Source organism: Danio rerio, chromosome 15 (genome assembly GCF_049306965.1).
Source record: "Danio rerio strain Tuebingen ecotype United States chromosome 15, GRCz12tu, whole genome shotgun sequence".
In the NCBI taxonomy this organism is placed as follows: domain Eukaryota; kingdom Metazoa; phylum Chordata; class Actinopteri; order Cypriniformes; family Danionidae; genus Danio; species Danio rerio.
In genome coordinates this window covers 32,252,971-32,273,394 of record NC_133190.1, presented here as the reverse complement: position 1 = coordinate 32,273,394, position 20,424 = coordinate 32,252,971, and the positions used below count along the sequence as shown (strand labels likewise).

The following is a 20,424-nucleotide window of genomic DNA, read 5'->3' as shown; positions in this document are numbered from 1 at the left end:
GATATGTATTCTGCTCCGATCTTATTAAAACAAATACAATGTGATCACAATAAATGTTATTATATTTTCACATTACACATTCCTTAAAAAAACAAGCTTGAAGGATATTATTTAAAATGACAATTTTGTTGCTTGGCAGCAATTCTTTACTGTTTTTAAAGTATACAAAAAAAAAAAGTCCTGACAAGATTTTTTGGTACATAAACTTACCTTGTAAACTATGGTAAAATACATTATAGTCATATGATCCAAACATTTTTTAATGTAGGAAAATAATAAAGCTCTATCATGCCCTCTTTGTTATGCTTGAAAATCTCCTTTCCCTTATATAATAGAAATAATATGAGGAAGATATCATGAACAACACTGAATTATTCTGAGCTGCTGAACACAGACAGCCAATCAGAATCATTCAAGAGTGCAAGCATTTAAAGAGGCAGGTAACAAAAAAACTGCAGTATGCTTATACTGTAATAAAGAGGAACGATCTGGTGTCAAATCTCTGTAATCCGTAAAAGCTTTATAGCAATTACAAAGGTTTATACATTGTCATGCAGTTGTAGTTAGAATTATTAGCTGCCCTTTGATTTTTTTTCTTTTTTAAATGTTTCCAAAATGATGTTTAACAGAGCAAGGACATTTTCACAGTATGTCTGATAATATTTTTTCTTCTAGACAAAGTCTTATTTGTTTTATTTCGCTAGAGTAAAAGCTGTTTTTATTCTTTAAAGCCATTTTAAGGTCAAAACTATTAGACCTTTTAAGCTAGATCTTTTGTGGGTAGTCTACAGAACAAACCATCATTATAGTATAACTTGCCTAATTACCCTATCCTGCCTAATTAACCTAGTTAAGCCTTTAAATGTCACTTTAAGCTGTATAGAAGTGTCTTGAAAAATATCTAGTCAAATATTATTTACTGTCATTATGGCAAAGATAAAATAAATCAGTTATTAGAAATGAGTTATTAAAACTATTATGTTTAGAAATGTGTTTTAAAAAAAAAAGTCTTTTGTCCATTAAACAGAAATTGTGGAAAAAAAAATAAACGGGGTAATAATTCAAGGGGCTAATAATTCTGAATTCTAGTCTGCAATAAAACTGCATTTTTACTTGAAGAACACTGTCTTCAAAATCATTGTTATGCCTTGGGAGCGGGATTTATCTTGAAGGGCTAGATAAAATTATCACTTAAATATTATTTTTAAAAAGCCATAAAAACTGATACTATAAGCTGGGTCTATAGGAATAGACCAGGAGTGGTTTTGGCTGCAATTCTTTCAGCAATATAAGTCTTAATTTTAGGTCTAGGAGGTTTAAATGGCAGCATTTTTCTGTTCTTTTGGTGCCAGTGTGTGCTGGTTAAAGCCATTGTGAGCATATTTCATTACTATTGACTCCGATTAATTTAGCAAAACCACCTGTGAACGAAACACCAGTGCAAACTGTATATTTAGATTAATGGCTGAATGAAAATAGCATGCCTGAATAATCAATAGATTTGAGTAATAGCCATATTAAGTTTCGAGTTTTGTTGGGTAGAGTGGTTACCGCAGAAGTTCTTACACATGAACTTATACATCAAAGTCATAAGTTTTCTTTTGGAAATTTAGTAAGGAATAACACAAACATGCTCTGTAAATTTAACAGATTTGCATATTATGCGACGCTTACAAATAGCATTTTGGGACTTTGATCTCTGTTTTGACAACTTTAAATGTTAACCATAAAACATTATTTGATTGACTTTTTTTTTTCCAAGTTTAAAGCAAGATATAAATAAGTTATAAAAAAAAGTAGTTATTATATTTGCTAAAAATCTCAGAAATATCAGATCTAAATAAAACAATTTTTCACTCAATTACCTAAGCATAAGAGTTCCAATAAATCTCAAAAACCTGACAATGTTCATGTGGACTTTTTCTCTCATCTTTATAAATAGAAATAAAAAGGTGTAATAACAGAAAAATGACTGGCAACCAATTTTTAATGCGCAATTTACCTAACCAAACCAGAAAATATAGCATTATCAAAGTACTATAAATGTCAATTAAAGTCAAATTGTCAACATCAAAACTTGTCAATGCAGAGATCCTAGTCCCAATTTTGTGAAAATAACGTTCTCAATTTGGGTCTTCTGGACTGGGCTCAGGATGCATCTTGAAGGGGCGGTCAGACGATTGACTTTTGTTTTGGCTCAACACACGTGTCCAGTGACCCCGGCACACTTTCCCATGCCCTCCGATGCCCCATCTATTGTACCAAACGGCCCTGATTGCCCTCGTCCTGCACTGACACACACACACACTGATCAGCCTCAACATCACACTGACGCACACCATGACTGAAAATGATAGGCAGCTTCACTGGCCAATGATGAGAGAGTGAGAAGGATCACAAGGGGAAGGTGGTCAGTAATTGGCCGAGAGAAAAGCTCCTCCAATCAACCTGCTCTTACTGTTTCTTTAGCTCTCTCTCACTTTTGTTTCTGTACCAGTGACATTTCACAAAATGGGTCATATCCAGAACCAAACGTAATAAAAAAAAAAGATCATGCATAACATTTCTTGCATGAACTAAGATACTTTTGTTTATTTAATACACTCTCTCTGTGTATATTCACTGTAAAAACACTTTTTATAAGTAAATGAAACAAAAATCTTTATTTACTTTTTAAATTTAATTAAATGTGTAATTTTTTAAATATTTATTTTTGTGAAGTCGTCAAATTAAATTAAATTAAATTATTAATTTATTTTCTTTTCTGCTTAGTCCCTTCATTAATCAGGGGTCGCCACAGCGGAATGAATTAGTAACTTATCCAGCATATGTTTTTACGCAGCAGTTCTACCAGCTGCAACCCACTGGGAAACACCCATACACTCGCATTCACACACATACACTCTGGACAATTTAGCCTACCCAATTCACCTACACCACATGTCTTTGGACTGTGGGGGAAACCAGAGCACCCGAAGGAAACCCAAACAAACACAGGAAGAACATGCAAACTCCACACAGAAATGCCAACTGACACAGCCGAGGCTTGAACCAGCGACCTTTTTGCTGTGAGGCGATTGTGCTTTCCACTACGCCACTGTGACATCATTAAATTAAATTTACAACCTTTTCTTCTGTTTATTTGTAATTTCGTATGCTATATTTTATACCAAACATTTAAATAATTCAAATTCGATATAATTGTGTAGCTGGATGATAAAATAGCTGAAATAAAATCATCATGCACACCATTTGTGCGCTTTTTCCAGGTATATTTTCTGTAAATCACATTTTTTAAGGAAATAAAATGTATTTAAAGATATTTAACATCTTTATTTTAGAATTTTGGGTGAAGCAGTGGCGAAGTAGGTAATGCTGTCGCCTCACAGCAAGAAGGTCGCTGGGTCTAGCCTCGGCTTGACATGCGGTACAGGTGAATTGGGTAGGTTAAATTTTCTGTAGTGTATGAGTGTGTGTGTGAATGTGTGTGTGGATGTTTCCCAGAGATGGGTTGCGGCTGGTATGGCATCTGCTGCGTAAAAACTTGCTGGATAAGTTAGCGGTTCATTCCACTGTAGTGACCTCAGATTAATAAAAGGACTAAGCCGACAAGAAAATGAATGCATGAATGAATGAATGAATTTCAGAATTTTAAAATTAAATTCAAAGTGTTATTTTCGAATTCTTTACTATTCGTTAAATTTACTCACATTTGAATCTTACACAATTTTCCTCTGTGTATTCATACACTAAATTATAGAATATTCATTTATTCATTCATTTTCTTTTTGACTTAGTGCCTTTATTAATCTGGGGAGGCCACAGTGGAATGAACTGCCAACTTATCCAGCATATAATCTAAGCAGCGGAAGCCTTCCAGCTGCAACCCATTACTGGGAAACCCCCACACAACATACATTACACACATACACTATACAAACAATTTAGCTGACCAATTCACCTATAGCGCATGTTCTGCTCCAAAAAGAAATGCCAACTGTCCCAGCCGAGGCATGAACCAGCGACCTTCTTGCTGTGATCGTGCCACTGTGACACCCCTTGTATACTGAATATTTATAAATTAAAACCTATACAATTATTGTGTAGATAGATGTTTTGATTAAAGAGATAGTTCTCCTAACAAAGAAAATGATATTATCATTACGCACCCTTGACTTGCTACAAACCATTTCTTAGTTTGTTTGCTGGTGTTTTGTTCTGTTGAACACAAAAGAAGATATTTTGAAGAATGTTGAAAACCTTTAATTTTCTCACAGACTATGGATGTCAGTGATTAAATACAGTGGAAGTCGATAGTCACAGGTTTACAACATTCTTCAAAATATCTCGTGTTTAACAGAAAAAAAAACCTCAAAATGGTTTGAAACAACTAAAAAATGAGGTTTTCATTTTTGGGTGAACTATCCCTTTAATTCCATAAATCCCCATCTCACAGGAATGTCAGAACACAAAAAAATCATAACGTATAAAGTGTCATCTATTTTTCTGCCTTGCGCTTCTGTACATCTGTTCTTCATACTCTTCCACTCCTGATTGAGCTGTCTCTTTGTGGACATGGATGTGTTCTGGACAGATCTCGCTGTGAGCCGAGTGTTTTTCTGCCAGCTCGACACACACACAACGAGAGCATGACATCAGGTCTTTGTCATTCAGCAGATCCATTGAAGGATTACAGTGGAGAAATGAGCCCCTGCCTGGAGGAGAAGGCTTATTTCACTCAAACCCTATCGCTTTACACTACCCAGCACTTCTGGAAGTTTGTAGCCAGTCTAAAGTTGTTGGCATGAGGAGTACATCATATTTCATAATGGAGCTTTTTAACCCTTAGGCGCCACTTCGGAATACAAAAGAGACTGTGTGTCTGTTTGATAATGTCACATGAGCCTCACACCCAAATACTATAAAAATGACATAAACACTGAGACAGGAAAAAAAAAAAAAACAGGAAACAACAATTTAAGCCTTTAAATCTAGGGTGTAAACTTAGTCCACAATAAGCATACAACAGCAAATATAATATTTATAATAGTAATATATTTATACTATACTATATAAATGCTATTGTGGTGTATAAAATAATTTAGCTTTTAATATTAACATTATAGAATGTCCACAAACTGTAAATGTCATAGACATTTATTTGTGATCTATGCTTTTGAATTTTTGGACAATTTTGTAAATAAATATTACATTAAAAAGGGCAAAAGTAATCTAAAAGTAATCCAAAAGCAGTACGAATAAAGCACAAGTAATGAGATTACAGATTACAAATAATCAAGTTATAGAAAGTATATAGTAGTAGGAATACATTACGTAAAGGGGCAGTTCACCCAAAAATGAAAACTTACTCTATTTACTCTCCCTCAAGTGATTCCAAGGTTTGAAACAAGTGAAGGATAAGTACATGATGACATTCAGATTACAAGACATTCCAAAAGTTCACACTTAGATATTACATGATAATAATAGCAGGTTTGGCATGCTGTCCTGGGAGAGAACCCTGAGCTCGGAGATAATTGTAAGGGGGTATGGGGGTATAAGATCAGGTAATTCTTGATAGCTCCCCCTTGTAAGGGGGGGGGGGGGGGGGGGGGGGGGGGGGGGGCTGATGTTTGATGTTCCTCTCAAAATTTGTTTGTGAAACTTTACATAGAGGATATAATTTGTTATTACTTACAAAAAAAGTCAGTATACATTACCTAAAGGGTTGTAGAATAAGTTACAGATTACAACTTTCATGAAAAAGTTTGTAATTAATTACAAAAGAAAGTAATCTAGATGTAATTTTTAAAAGGTAAGGATACATTACTCATTCGACTGTTCATGATGTCATTTGGAATTTGGTACAGATTACAGTTTGGCAGTAATCTACACAGAATTGAACATACATTTAATTGTACTTTTTAATTAAAGTTTTATTTAAATGTAATAACTTAAATCGATAACATACTATAATTTTAAGGTTTTTGTACAAGTAAAATGACATGAAAGCCTCGGTGGTTCTGTTGAAATTTACAAGAAATTCCTTTTTCCAAAGTTGTCTCTTAGAAATAAATGGTTGTTTTTCAGGCAGAATACTAGATTTCAAAACAATGTTAAATTGTTTATGTATTTATATTTTTAAAAGAGTGAGAGCGAGTTGTTTTTCTACATCACAAAACCGCACTAATGATGACAGGTCTGACAATGCTTTCTGTTTGCTGAACTCCAGTCTCTGCTACACATTTCCTGCGGAGATCAGTGATCATTCTGCACAAATGCTGCTTTTGTCTTGTCATTTCCCCAAACAACTGTCCTGTGAATTTTTTTTGGGGTGGAAAAAAAAAACTGTTTGGACATGTTATTCTTCTTGTGTATTCCTAACTGGTTTTTGTATTCGATTACTTGTAAAGGAGTCAATAACATTAGCAGAAGCATGTTCAGACAATTCCAAGTAAAAAGCTTGTTTCAGTTTAACTGGGATATTGGCCAACAAGATGTACAAGAAATAAAGCAACATGTTGAGAAGAGGTATATGTGAGTGTTTCTTCTTCTTGTTGGCTTAGTCCCTTTATTAATCTGGGGTTGCCACAGCGGAATGAACCGCAAACTTATCCAGCACGTTTTTACGTAGCAGATGCCCTTCCAGCCGCAACCCATCTCTGGGAAATGTGAGTGTTTCTGTGTCATTTAAAAATATGCAAACAAAAAAAAATGTATTTCTAATTTTTAAACGAAGGCCTCTTTTTTTAAACAGGATGTCCTGATAATACTAAAATCTATTTTAATGAATTGACTGATTGGTTAAAATTATAAATATATCATACAGTACACACTCAAAAAAATAAATTTGCTGTTTGCTCAAACTACTTACAGTTAAAGTCAGAATTATTAGCCCCTCTTTGAATTTGTTTTTCTTTTTTAAATATTTCCCATATTATGTTTAATAGAGCAAGGCCATTTTCACAGTATGTCTCATAATATTTTTTCTTATGGAGAAAGTCTTAATTGTTTTATTTTGACTAGAATAAAATAGGTTTTTAATTTTTTAAACAACATTTTAGGGACAAATTTATTAGCCCCTTTAAACTATATATTTTTTTGATAGAACAAACCATCGTTATACAATAACGTGCCTAATTAGGCTAACCTGCCTAGTTAACCTAATTAACCTAGTTAAGCCTTTAAATGTCACTTTAAGCTGTATAGAAGTGTCTCTAAAAATATCTGGTAAAATATTATTTACTGTCATCAAGGCAAAGATAAAATTAATCAGTTATTAGAAATGAATTATTGAAACTATTATGTTTAGAAAAGGGCTGATAAAATCTTTTCTCCGTTAAACAGAAATTGGGGAAAAAGTAAAAAGGGGGGCTAATAATTCTGACTTCAACTGTATTTAAAACAAGCTGAAGCGGCACAATTCTTGAGTTCTTTTGTGGGACAATGTAATTGTTTTACGCTCAATCCACTTAAATTAGTAAAAACTAATAAATAAGTTTCATAACTTCATGTTGTCTTACCACAAATCAAATGTGTGGAACCCAGAAATTTTTTTTTTCAGGGCATATTATCTGACAATTTACTTAGATATACAAATTTTATTAATAAATGAATCTAACAGAGGTTTAAGAAAACTGAGGACAATAAGATCTTCACTTGTACAAAGTACAAGAAAAAATGTATCATAAATGGATGCTTACAACTCGTGTTTCATATTTCGATTTTTACTTAAATTATACACAATGTTAAAATTTTTTTTTGCATGTTTGTCTTTTAACTAACTGAAATATACATTTTTAATTAAATTCATTCGATTTTTACAGTCATGTAATTATTTATCAAATCAGTTTTCATCTTTCATGAGTATCAGCATTTTTGCAAGTTTAATGAAGTTTTTTAATTAACTTTTTGAAGACCAGTAAACATTTATAGAATAATGAAGTTAAAGTATAAACAAGTATAAACATTTTAATAAATGCATACTAATTAACTTGAATAAGAAATAACCTTTACTGTACATTTTGATTACACTGTACAAACATGATGTTATCCTCCCAGTTTTTCAGTAAAAAATTATATTAATGCAAAAAGTTACATTTGATTAGAATAGTTTTTTGAGAAATGTATCAAAATTAAGTGAAATTAAGACTTTTAAAAAGTGAAATATAAACATATTTGGCATGAAATATGAACAGAACTACAGTTGGAGAATTAGAATTATTAGCCCCCCTGAGAAAAGAGAGAAAACATTTTCAACACATTTCTAAACATAATAGTTTTATAACTCATTTCTAATAACTGATTTATTTTATCTTTGCCATGATGACAGTAAATAATATGACTAGATATTTTTCAAGACACTTCTATACAGCTTAAAGTGACATTTGAAGCCTTAACTAGGTTAATTAGATTAACTAGGCAGGTTAGAGTAATTAGGCAAGTTATTGTATAATGATGGTTTGTTCTGTAGACTATCGGAAAAATTTTTTAACTCAAAGCTTATGATTTGACCTCAAAATGGTGTGTATAAAATTAAAAACTGCTTTTATTCTAACCGAAATAAAGCAAACAAGACTTTCTCCGGAAGAAAAAATATTATCAGACATACTGTGAAAATTTCCTTGCTCTATTAAACATCATTTAAGAAATGAAAGAGGAAAAATTCAAAGGGGGGCTAATAATTCTAAATTCAACTATATATTTATTTTGCATCTCAAGTACACTGAAAAAAACACGCTGACTCAACTCAAAATTGTAAGGCAACTTGCTGCAGAGCTTTTTTGAGTTGACTCAACTTTCAACCCAAGTACAGCACTTGACTTGATTTAAGTTAAATCCTCTCAAAAAATATCCTGAAGCTGGTTGCCTTAAAATGTTAAGTTGAGTCAATTATTTTACAGCATAGATTCATATTAGTTAGATTCATTTTTGTACTGGAAAACAAGACAAAAATATTGTGAAACAAAACTTAAAATTTGTTCATGCAGATAATAGTGCTGGGGTTATGAGTTTAAAAATGCAAATATATTATATAATAGAATATAAACTATGCTACAATGATATTATTATATGGTCCAGGCATTCATTTGTACAATATTTATACATTTTATATTATTATAAATGCTATTTGCATTGTATTAAACACTTCTTCCAAATCATCCAATCCAAAGTGAGCATGAAACAAAATGTCACTACATCATAGTTCCCCCACAACTCCAAATACATGTGCTATAGGTGAATTGGGTAAGATGAATGGGTTGCAGCTAAAGGGGCATCCGCTGTGTAAAACATATGCTAGATAAGTTGGCAGTTCATTCTGCTGTGGCATTCCCAGATTAACAAAGGGACTAAGCCGAAAAGAAAATAAATTAAATCAACTACAGAGAAGTTTTTCTCATAAACAAGCTTTTTTTTTTCTTTAAGCTCCTGAGTAGTCAGTTACACAACTGAAATGCTTACAGAATACATACTGAAACTCATAAATAATCCAACGTTCATTTGCCAAACATTTGAGCAATTACTTTTCCCCCTCTTTAAATGCCTCCCAAAAGACTCTTGGAGAAACTACAAATACGTTCATCCGCACAACATCAAACTGCCATGCAAGAAATTCCACCTTGACCAGCGGAATTTCAACAAGATGGATCTAATCTGTCTTAATCCCCTCTGAACTCCAATTACAATTTCCTTGATCTACACTTGACCTACTACTCAAATGCCTGACATGTCAAGACCCACGACCTTAACTTAGTTAATTGGGCCATTTTACCAACTCGACGAACAAAAAAACCTCATTGGAAAAACAGCTTTTCCACATCCACGGCGATGTCAGTCAGCATCAGCATAACGTAACTGTATCTGTGTAATGGTTAACGACTTCAAAACATGTCCGACTGGAGGGAAAACCTGTCCACTGGAAGAGCTAATAGGAGAGCATATAAGCTAATTCTTTTTCCGCTTTCACACTGACATAAAACTGTACAAACAAACAACACACAGAACTTCATGCAGCCATGAACAGCACATCCAGGTAAATACTGAGAGCTCTTCCCAGAATGTCCTTGAAAGGCTGCTGGTTACTGTTTGCTGTCACCACAGAGAAACTGAATCAGAGACATGTACTGCTGAAAGCGTACTTGAAACGACCAGGAAAAAAGAGGAGGGATTGAGCAGGAGAAACTTAGTAAAGAGCTTAAATACTGAAATGGCATTCGATTTATGTATTAAGGTCTAGTACTATCAATTTATTTTATTTTTTTGTTAAATTGTATTTATTTAATTTTTAAATATTTTTTTAATTTATGTATTAAATCTAAAAGATGTACTGTATGGTCAAAGTTGAAAGGGGGTTTTTAGGCATCAAAACAAAAGAAAAGTAAACACCTTTAAATTGTGAACATTGCAATTGTGTTTATAATTGTGTGCTGTTTCATTTTATTTTTTGAGGGGGGAAAAGAACAAAAAATATGATTTATAAAAGATGCCCACATCACTTTAAATATAAAAAATAAAAACAAAATTAAGCCAGGCTTATTTAGAGCTAAATATCATGTGAAGACCTGTCAAAATACCTTTTAGTGTTTTAAATCTGAATCCAAATGTTTAACTTTGTTTTTTTTTAAAAACATGTTTTAAGTATCTACAGTGCAGCCCAAAATACTACTTTTATTTTTATATCTTGTCTTTAAATCATTGGGATAAACTCTTTTGTCAGTAAAAAGTTTTTACTCTTTTAGGATATAATAAATTGTTTATGATCTCTTATTATTTGATATATTTAAATATGTACAAGTCAGAAAAAAAGGTGTTCTTTAACTTTTGTTTAAATATAAATTATTCTGAATGACGATGGAACATACTGATTTTCACAACAAAATATTATAAAGCAGGAAAAAAGTAAAGTACAAAAAAAGCATCATAAATGTTTCATATTCAGATCTTTACTTGAATTATGTACAATATGCTAAAATAAACCAGGATTGTCTTTTCAGCAATATACACATTTTATATAAATCTTTTTGAATTAGATTTGTATTAAGTGAATAACAGTGCACATTTAACTCTTTTTGTTCATCACATGGCTGTAAAATATGGTCCTTGAGAAGGATTTAAAAGTATTTATTAATTTAAGAAATCAGTTTTCATATTTTATAATTAATAGCATTTCTGCAAGTTTAATGAAAGTTATTTATTTATTTTACTATTTGAAGAACAGTTAAAAAAATTTAAGGAATAGATTAAAGGGGGGAACATTTTTATGTTTATAATTTAAAGGTTTACATTTAATAAACTTAAAGCTAATAACTTTTTACAAATATAAATAATTTAATAAAATACATACTAAAAATAATATTAATATAAAATAACTTTTACTGTACATTTTGATCACACTGTAGAAACATGATGTTATTCCACAACCCCCAAGTTTTTCAGTAAAAATTAACATAAATGCAAGAGGTTAAATTTGATGGGAATTGTTTTTGAGAAATGTATCAAAATTAAGATTTTAAAAAGTGAAATATAAACATACTTGATATGAAATATAAACAGAACTATCTTTATTTTGCACCTCAAGTAGATTCATATCAGTTAGATTGATATTTGTTCTGGAAAAGAAGACAAAAATACTCAACGATTCTTTTTTCATGCAGAGGTAATAGTATAAGGCTGGAGTTATGAGTTCGAAAATGCTGATAAAACAATATAAATTATATACAAAATTAAAGCAGCTACTTGCATTTCATGAGGTTTCTATGTATATACAATTTCACAAAATGACATTTATCTCCCACAAACAATGATAGCAAAACATCTAGTTTTAATAGTTATTTTCTAAACACAGAAGTTACTTTATACATTAAACAAGACAAAAAGTCAATAAGGAAGCAAGAAACTGTGGAAAGTACATTCAGCGTCTCACATTTTTGCTTGTTTCCAAGTATTTGATTACTGAATAATAATGATAATTTTTAAAAGTTAAGACCGAGCTAAGATGAACTTGTCTAGAATTCAAACACAAAGGCTTTTTGCCTCAATTCTCAGTTTCGGATAAAGCACACATGTACTGTTTGAAGAGTCAACACAAGAGCATAGACAAAACATTAATAAATAAATAAATAAACAACATAAAATACCCCAGACTCCCTAAGTTCATGTCAATTCAGACAATACACTTTACTCTCTTTTCACATCCAAACAAAAGGCAGTAGCGCACACTTACCAAGCTTTAGGATCACAAAAGCAGTAAAGCATCCTTTTTTATCAGTCTATTCCATGTAAGGTGTAAAAATAACTGCGGTCTAGACCATGCAGAAAACTTGAAGCTAAAGACAGGAATCGACCTTCCCCCTTCCCGCGAGGCGATCCTTCAGCCCCCCTCCCTCAACCTCATCCATGAGAGGAATCGCTTTAAGTGCCTGTCAGGCAGAAAACCGGCTTCGGCTTTTGTGCAGCTGTAACGTTTCTCCAATCAGATTGCCTCTTTCTTTATCACATGACTCCAAGCAAAAAAAAAAACCTAGTGAAGAGCTGAAAAAGATAGAGAGCTTAATCCCGTCTGCAGGGTCGTGTACCAGAGGAGTTTTGAGTTTTCTGTGCTTTTCCGACATAGTTTATGCAGAAAAAAAGCAGAGAAAGAGAGAGAGAGCGAGCGAATGGGAGGGGGAGGAAACTGTGCATAATCCGTTCCCTGCTGAAACTTCCTCCCTCACGCTCGCTCTCTGGAGCTGCTGGCCCTTTCCGAGCGCTGGAATGCAGAGGCCAGGCTTCAAGAGGCCCCGTCAGACGAGCCCCAGTCACTCGCTCACTCCCTGACCTCCAGATTAACACTAACACGTGTGTGTTTGTGCAGTTCAGCTGAGAGATTTTACACATTTTAAAATGATTCTGGGTGAGACACTGCAGACACTTTTTTTCATGCACCTGTAAAAAGCCATTAGATAACTTTACTTTAAAAAGTGAGTAAACCTGTTGCTTTCAAACTGAGTTGCCTTTACTTTTTTAAACAAGCAGGTAAATCAGTTGCTTTTAAAGTGATCAGATGGCTTTCTTAAAAGTGAGTAAACCTTTTGCTTTTAAAATGATAAGTTGACTTTACTTTTTAAAAAATAAATGAGTAAAACAGTTGCTTTAAGCGATTGGTGGATTTTTTTTAATTGAGTGAATCTATTGCTTTCAAACTGATTAGTTGACTTTACTTAAAAAAAGTGAGTAAACCTATTGCTTTCAAACTGATTAGTATACTTCACTTAAAAAAGTGATTAAACTTGTCGCTTTCAAACTGATTAGTTGGCTTTAATTTTAAAACAAGCAAGTAAACCAGTTGCTTTTAAAGTCTTACTTCAAGCAAGTGAACCTTTTGCTTTTAAAGTGATTAGTTGACTTTACTTTAAAAAGATGAGTTAACCTGTTGCTTTTAAACTGATTTGTTGCCTTTACTTAAAAAATGAATAAACCAGTTGCTTTTAAAGCGATCAGTTCACTTATTTAAAAAGTGAGTAAACATGTTGTTTTTAAATCGATTCGTTGACTTTACTTTGAAGAGACGAGTAAACCTGTTGCTTCTGAACTGATTAAATTACTTTACTTTTTAAAAAATAAATGAGTGGCCAGTTGCTTTTAAAGCGATTAGTTGACGTTCTTGAAAGTGAGTGAACCTGTTCCTTTTAAAGCGATTAGTTTACTTTACTCTAAAATGATGTGTTAACCTGCTGTTTTTAAACTGATTAGCTTACTTTACCTTTTAAACTTGTGAGTAAAACAGTTGCTTTTAAAGAGATTAGTTAACTTTACTTTAAAAAGTGTGTAAACCTGTTGCTTTTAAAGTGATAAGTTGAGTTAAAAAAATAAACCTGTTGCTTTTAAAGTGATTAGTTGACTTTACTTTAAGTGAGTAAACCAGTTGCTTTTAAAGTGATCAGTTGACTTTCTTAAAAGTGAGTGAACCTGTTGCTTTTAAACTGATTAGCTGACTACCTTTTAAAAATGTGAATAAACCAGTCGATTTTAAACCGATTAGTTGGCTTTAATTAAAAACATGTGTAAACACATTGTTTTTAAATCGATTAACTTACTTGACTTAAAAAAGTTCAGAAACGTGTTATCTTAAAATTTAGTAAATGAACTATGCATAATTGAAAAAATTAAGTCAATTTAACGGTTCCAAGTTGACAGACAGGGCACTTACTATTTTAAGTAAAGTAACTAATTCCTTTTAACAGTGTGTCAATTTATCGCTATATAAATATACACAGGGCAACGCAGTGGCGCAGTAAGCAGTGCTGTCGCCTCACAGAAAGAAGGTCGCTGGTTCGAGCATTTCTGTGTGGAGTTTGCATGTTCTCCCTGCGTTCACGTGGGTTTCCTCCGGGTGCTCCGGTTTCCCCTACAGTCCAAAGACCAGTACAGGTGAATTGGGTAGGCTAAATTGTCCATAGTAAATAATTGTAAATGAGTGTGTGTGTGGATGTTTTCCAGAGATGGTTGCAGCTGGTAGGGCATCCACTGCGTAAAAACGTGCTGGATAAGTTGGCGGTTCATTCCGCTGTGGCGACCCCAGATTAATAAAGGGACAAAGCTGAAAAGAAAAGGAATGAATAAAAAAATGAACGGGATACTCAAAATCCCAAGTTAAAAACTTTTGACTCTAAAGTGTCAAAAAAATGAAAAATTAATTGTGAACCTGACTTCTTTCAGTGTTTAGATTTTTGAGTTATAACTGTATGCTTCAAGAGTTCACACTTAGCTGATGATTGATTATAAAAGCTTGTTTGGCATGCTGTCCCGGGAGAGAGCCCTGAGCTTATGAGATTCTCGAGCCCAAGGTTCCCTCCCGTTGCAAGGCGGGAGGGGAGTTTGAGCTCAGGTAGATCTCGAGAACTCGCCTGCTGTAGTAACCAATGAACAGTAAGTGATTGCTCTTGGAGATAACTACATAGAAGCATGTCTATGGTGCCGATTTAGATTAGTAAATTAACTTAATTTGCATGTTTTTGGACAGTGGGAGGAAACCGGGGAACCCGGGGGAAACCCACGTGAGCACGGGGAGAAAGTGCAAACTCCACACAGAAATGTCTGCTAGTTTGGTAAAGCCTGGAACCAGAGACATTCTTGCTGTGAGGTAACAGTGCTACGCACTGGGCCACCGTGTCACCCATCTAGGAAGAAGGAGGAGTAAGGGTGGAAGGGGGGACTCTTCAAAACGAAGATAGCAGTGGAATGAAACCCAGGGTATTTATAGTAGTTTAGGAGTCATCTGATTGAAGCATACTGAATTGGATAATGCAGAGTTCCAAACGGATGAAGGTGAACGGTGCTTGTTTATAATAATTTTATTACATAATTAATTTCACTTTATTTTTGGCTGTAATGGTAGTGACACATTTTTTTAAAGCATTATCTTTTGTTTTTATGAAGAAATAACATTTTAATAACGTTATTAAAATTATAAAATGTCATTTATTGCTGTGATGGCAAAGATACATTTTTAGAATCATTACTCCAATCTTCAGCATCACATGATCCTTCAGATCCTTATAATATCCTGATTTGGTGCTCAAGAAACATTTCTTTACTTATTATAAATGTTTTATATCGTGATTTGTATCGTAAGATAAAACTCTGAGAAGACTACCCTACATAAAAGTACAGTTCTATGTTAAAAATACGCATTTTTTCTGGCAGAAACAATCTTTCACAGGAAACTCTTGTCTTTATTTTAATAAGCATCTATTACCATTAATCTGACTTGCAGCACATGGCTTTCCTCCATACATATCCTTTCACTTAAAAGTATATTTTGGATGTCAAACAAGACGAGGATCATTTTCCACGTCCAGCTGTTAAGCAGTGAAAATAAGTTACCTAGCCTGGAGGTGGGTTATGAACCCGTGCAGAGTTTTCCATTCGGTTTCACGCTCGCTCAGTGAACAGAACAGATCAGTGTTTCACCATAAACACAAACTTTAAGCTCATATGATCAGGATATGTTTTCTTCTGGCCTTTGCCTTCCTTTCACTGTCTTAAGGCAATCACAAGACACAAACATCCCTTCCAGACAGATTTTTTTTTAACCAAAGAAAAACTGTTTCTAGCAATGCCACTTCAACTAATACTTTCACTTTGAGTAAAAAGTGGGAAACGCGCTATACCATTCAAAAGGGTTTGCTCACCAAGGCTGCATTTATTTGATCAAAAATACAGTAAAACCTATAATATTATTACAATGTTTTCTTATTGAATGTAGTTTAATATTTTTACATTGCCGTGATTTAAAGCTGAATTTTCAATGTCATTACTTCTGCTGCTCAGGAAACATTCATTATTATCAAGAAATATTGTTTTATTGTCTTGAGGTTTCAAAGAATCCTAACATTCTATATTTAATATATATTCAACACTGATCAATTTTAAAAAATCATTATAAATGATTAAATACTGGAAAAAATCAAATCAGCTTATTAGAATAATGCCTAAATGTGTCATGTGACACTAAAGGACTGGAGTAATGATGTTAAAAATTCAGCTTTAAATCATAGCAATAAATAAAGCATCAAACTACACATACTATTTCAAAAGTTTTTTTTAATTGTTTTAATAATATTTAAACAAAGAACAACATTTGTAAAAAAAAATTTCATTAAATAAATGCATTTTTTCTTAAAACGTTAAAAAAAAAAAAAAAAAAAAAACCTTCCTGATCCCATACTTTAAAATATTGATAGTGTGCACAGAACTGCGTGGGTTTTCAAGCACAATCGACTGCTCCAGACCACACACTCTTTCCGGGGCAGCTCGCAACTCAAATTAGAATCAACCTTGTCTTCGCTGTGCCCTTTTCCAGAATTATTCTTGAGACTAATCAGGCCCTGGGGATCCAGACAACAGCATTGAAGGCCTAGAATAGGGTCTATTAGACGACCATTTGGACTCAAGCCAACACAGCACACATATGACAAGTGGACTAAGTGTTTGCTCCACCCGAGAGGCCCTTTTTCATTATGACAGAACTGACTGACCTCATGTCTGAAACTCTTTAAAAAAAAAAAAAAAAAAAAGTCAAAGAGTTAACAGACAAGTAAACAAACAGTGAATAAACACCTTACTAGCAGCTGGAAAGAGCTGGATTTAGCCAACAATATGACATCACTGTTTCCTTGGTAAAATCTGAAATGTATTTTCTGTTATATTAACCCAACATTTTCACATTAGCACCTAGAAGTATGCCATTTCACTAACTATTTGGCCTGTCACAGTGATGAAATAATCTAATTGCAGTTATTTAATCGATCTGCGGTTGTTTTCAAACCCAGGCTCATTGAAAACACGTACCACAGCCTACATTTTTGTAAAACATAAAATATGATCCTCTGGGTACGTTCTGTTGCACTTTTCAAAAGATAAAACAGCTTTCTACATTTTTTGCAAATATAAATGTGACTTAGGCTACATTTTGCTATATGTGTGAGTCTCCTCTTTTTTGTCCACGTCCACAATAAACCATTGATTGTCATACCCTTCCCCAAACCAAACAGTGTTGTCAAAAGCACATATAAAAACAAAGTCCATCACAGCAATGCAATTTTACCTTGATTTTGTATTGCTTTTATCGTTTTTGTGGAACTGTGCTTCACTGGACTCAAACATGAGGTCTCGGCTTCACAAGTACAATACCATACAAAATGTAGGCTGAGGCACATATTTCCAATGAGCTTATGTTGGTTGTTTCAGACATCAGCGATTGCTGCACCTCCTTTAATAAATAATGAGGGAAACCAAAATGCAGTGCTACCTTCCAAACTCGCATGCATTTTACTTTCACTTTCAGATTTGCGAGAGCAAGAGACTGTTTGTTTAAATGGCATTTGTACAGCGTCTCTCTGTTAAAAACTAGTTGAAACACTATGGCCATTTTCTGTGCAATAAGTTATTGGCATGTTGTTTGTCTGTGCCACATGTAGCTTCTGCATGTCATTTTGTGTTTTTTGCTTGTATGTTATGACTCCAAAATACAATTAATGGGCTCAATTTTGACACAGAGCGCAAAACGCAGGGCGCAAACACTTTCAGGGCGTGTCAGAACGCATTTTTGCTAATTTACAGACGGGAAAATCCGCTTTGCGCCGTGGCGCATGGTCTAAAAGAGTTGAGTTTATTTTATTAATGAGTTATAGGTGTGTTTTGAGAATAAACTAATTAGAGTCTCATCTCCCATTCCCTTTAAGAGCATTCACTATTTACAGGACGTAAAGTAAGTCTAAGTGGAAAAACTGAGCATTTCACTAGCAAACAGTTAACAGCAAACAGATAATGGATCACTTTCACTTTCGCTCTTGGATAGGGAAACCTTTACGCACAGACATCAATTAGTCTATAAATAAATAATTGCGTTTGTTCAGCGCAAATATTTGTTTCAAAACTGTTTCTAAATTTAGTTCTAATTTCCAGCAAACGAATAAATGAACAACAATAACGATAAGGTTTTTGTGTTCAAAAACCTGAGTTATATCCTAAAACACATGCAGTGCCCCATATAGTCTAAAACCTGGCAGGTGGGCAAATCTAAGCTTGTTTTTAGTAAAACAAATATAAATATGGACATAATAAATAATACTGCTAATAATAATAACATTATACAATATATATGAACTAAAAAAGCCTCCCGAGATGAAGAAGACATAAAAGCAGTGATTTTTCATATTTATGTTGGCTAGAAAATAATATGTTTTGTAATATTTTAATCCTTTATATTTATATCCTATAACTATTCTTATTATATCCTATATATATCCTTAATATTTAAATTTTTTCATATGTAAAGATATTTGCCTATTGCTCTCTTGTGCGTATTAAGCAGTGTGTAAGCGAGGCGCAACTCTGCGCCGGAGTTTAGACTGGGTTTGTTTTGGTTTAATGAAAAGTCTATTTTAGTTTCTCAAAATAGCAACGCGCCAGCCGTGCGCCTCAGAACGCCTTCCTTTTTAGACCAGAACGCCTATGGGCGCACAATTAAGCGCTAATGCATTTGCTATTTAAACAGCGTAGCGCAACGCCTCAAAACGACTCTTGCGCCAAGCTGAAACTAGCAAACAAGTATTGCGCCACGCCTTGCGCCACATTGCTCCGGGTGTATGATAGGGCTCAATATCTTAAATATTTAAAGGTACAAAGTGATAAATTACAAAACAGTCAATTAATCTCAATCATTTTTAACAATTCTTCAATCATTAAAAGGCATGACAAAAGCTCAAATGTAAAAAGCACCAAAACCGACAATTAAAACACATAACCCAAATGCTCAACGCAAGCGAGCTGCGTTCCAGACCGGTTCAGCTCAATGATGTATAATGTCTCCGACAGCGCCTGTAGTCCCATTTGGCAACTTGATAGCAACCGTCTGTTTAAAGAAGCGTAACCAATTTTAAAAAATGTAAGAGTGTGATGTAACTGATGTGTTTTATGTTGTATAATAAAACGTGAAAGTATCTTGAGTTTGTGTTAGCCACAAACCTTATTTAAGTTATTTAAAAATCCCTTTCAAAAAACCTATTGACTTTGGTACGAGGGAACCGGAAATGCTCACTTACAGGTTTTTCCATACAAATTGACTTCATAGTTTCTCCGCTCCATTAATTCTTTGACAATTAATCATCAGCCAAAATTCATAATTTTGACAGCACTATTAACAGATACATTATAGTATAATGGATCATTTTATCAAGCCACCCAAGAGACCCTTCTTCATTATGACAGACTTGACCATCATCATGACTGAAAAGTTTCTTTTTTTTTTTTTTAAATAAATATTATAGATGAAGTCAAACGAGTTAACAGACTAGTAAATAAACAGTGAATAAACACCTTACGAGCAGCTGGATTTGTTCAGCTGTGAACCAAATGACCTCTGCTTTTGCTCCTCCTCCTCTTGGTTTCTGTTTCTCGCTCTGACAAGCTTTACAGAAGAACTGGAGCTTTGATCTGCTGCCTTTGTTTAAAGCAAAGCAGCGTAGCATGTTTAAAACTCCAGAAAGTGAAGACAAATCTAGACAAATGCTTAGAGTAATCGGACAAACAAAAAGCTTCATTTTAGGGATTCAAGGGATTATGGTCTTATCAGTGCAAGTAAATGGAACTGCACTCTTAAATATAAAGGTTCTTTATTCTGGATTGATGGTTTAATGAAGATTCTCTAACATTCCCAAAACTTTTTAATCCACAAAAGGTTCTTTACAGTGAATACAGATTGTTTAGATAATTAAAACCTAAAAGGTTCTTTTGGGAACCAAAATGTTCTTATATGGCATTAAAAAGAAAGCCTTTTTATGTTCACAAAGTACTGTATCTTAAATATTGTTTGAATCACTTCATGACAAAAACACTTAAAGCCAATTCTACTTTAAAGAGCTTCAGAATATAAAGTGATAG

The 20,424-nt window shown here is 33.5% G+C and overlaps 1 protein-coding gene across 8 annotated transcripts in view; it reads right to left on the bottom strand.

The window, feature by feature from the left end:
- Positions 1-20,424, bottom strand: part of zgc:153372 — an 81,378-nt gene that overhangs the window by 40,775 nt on the left and 20,179 nt on the right. For 2 of the 8 annotated variants that reach the window (XR_012390581.1, XR_012390582.1), the window contains exon 11: positions 2,120-2,291. The gene's annotated coding sequence lies outside the window, so the exon portion shown is untranslated. 8 annotated transcript variants of the gene reach the window in all.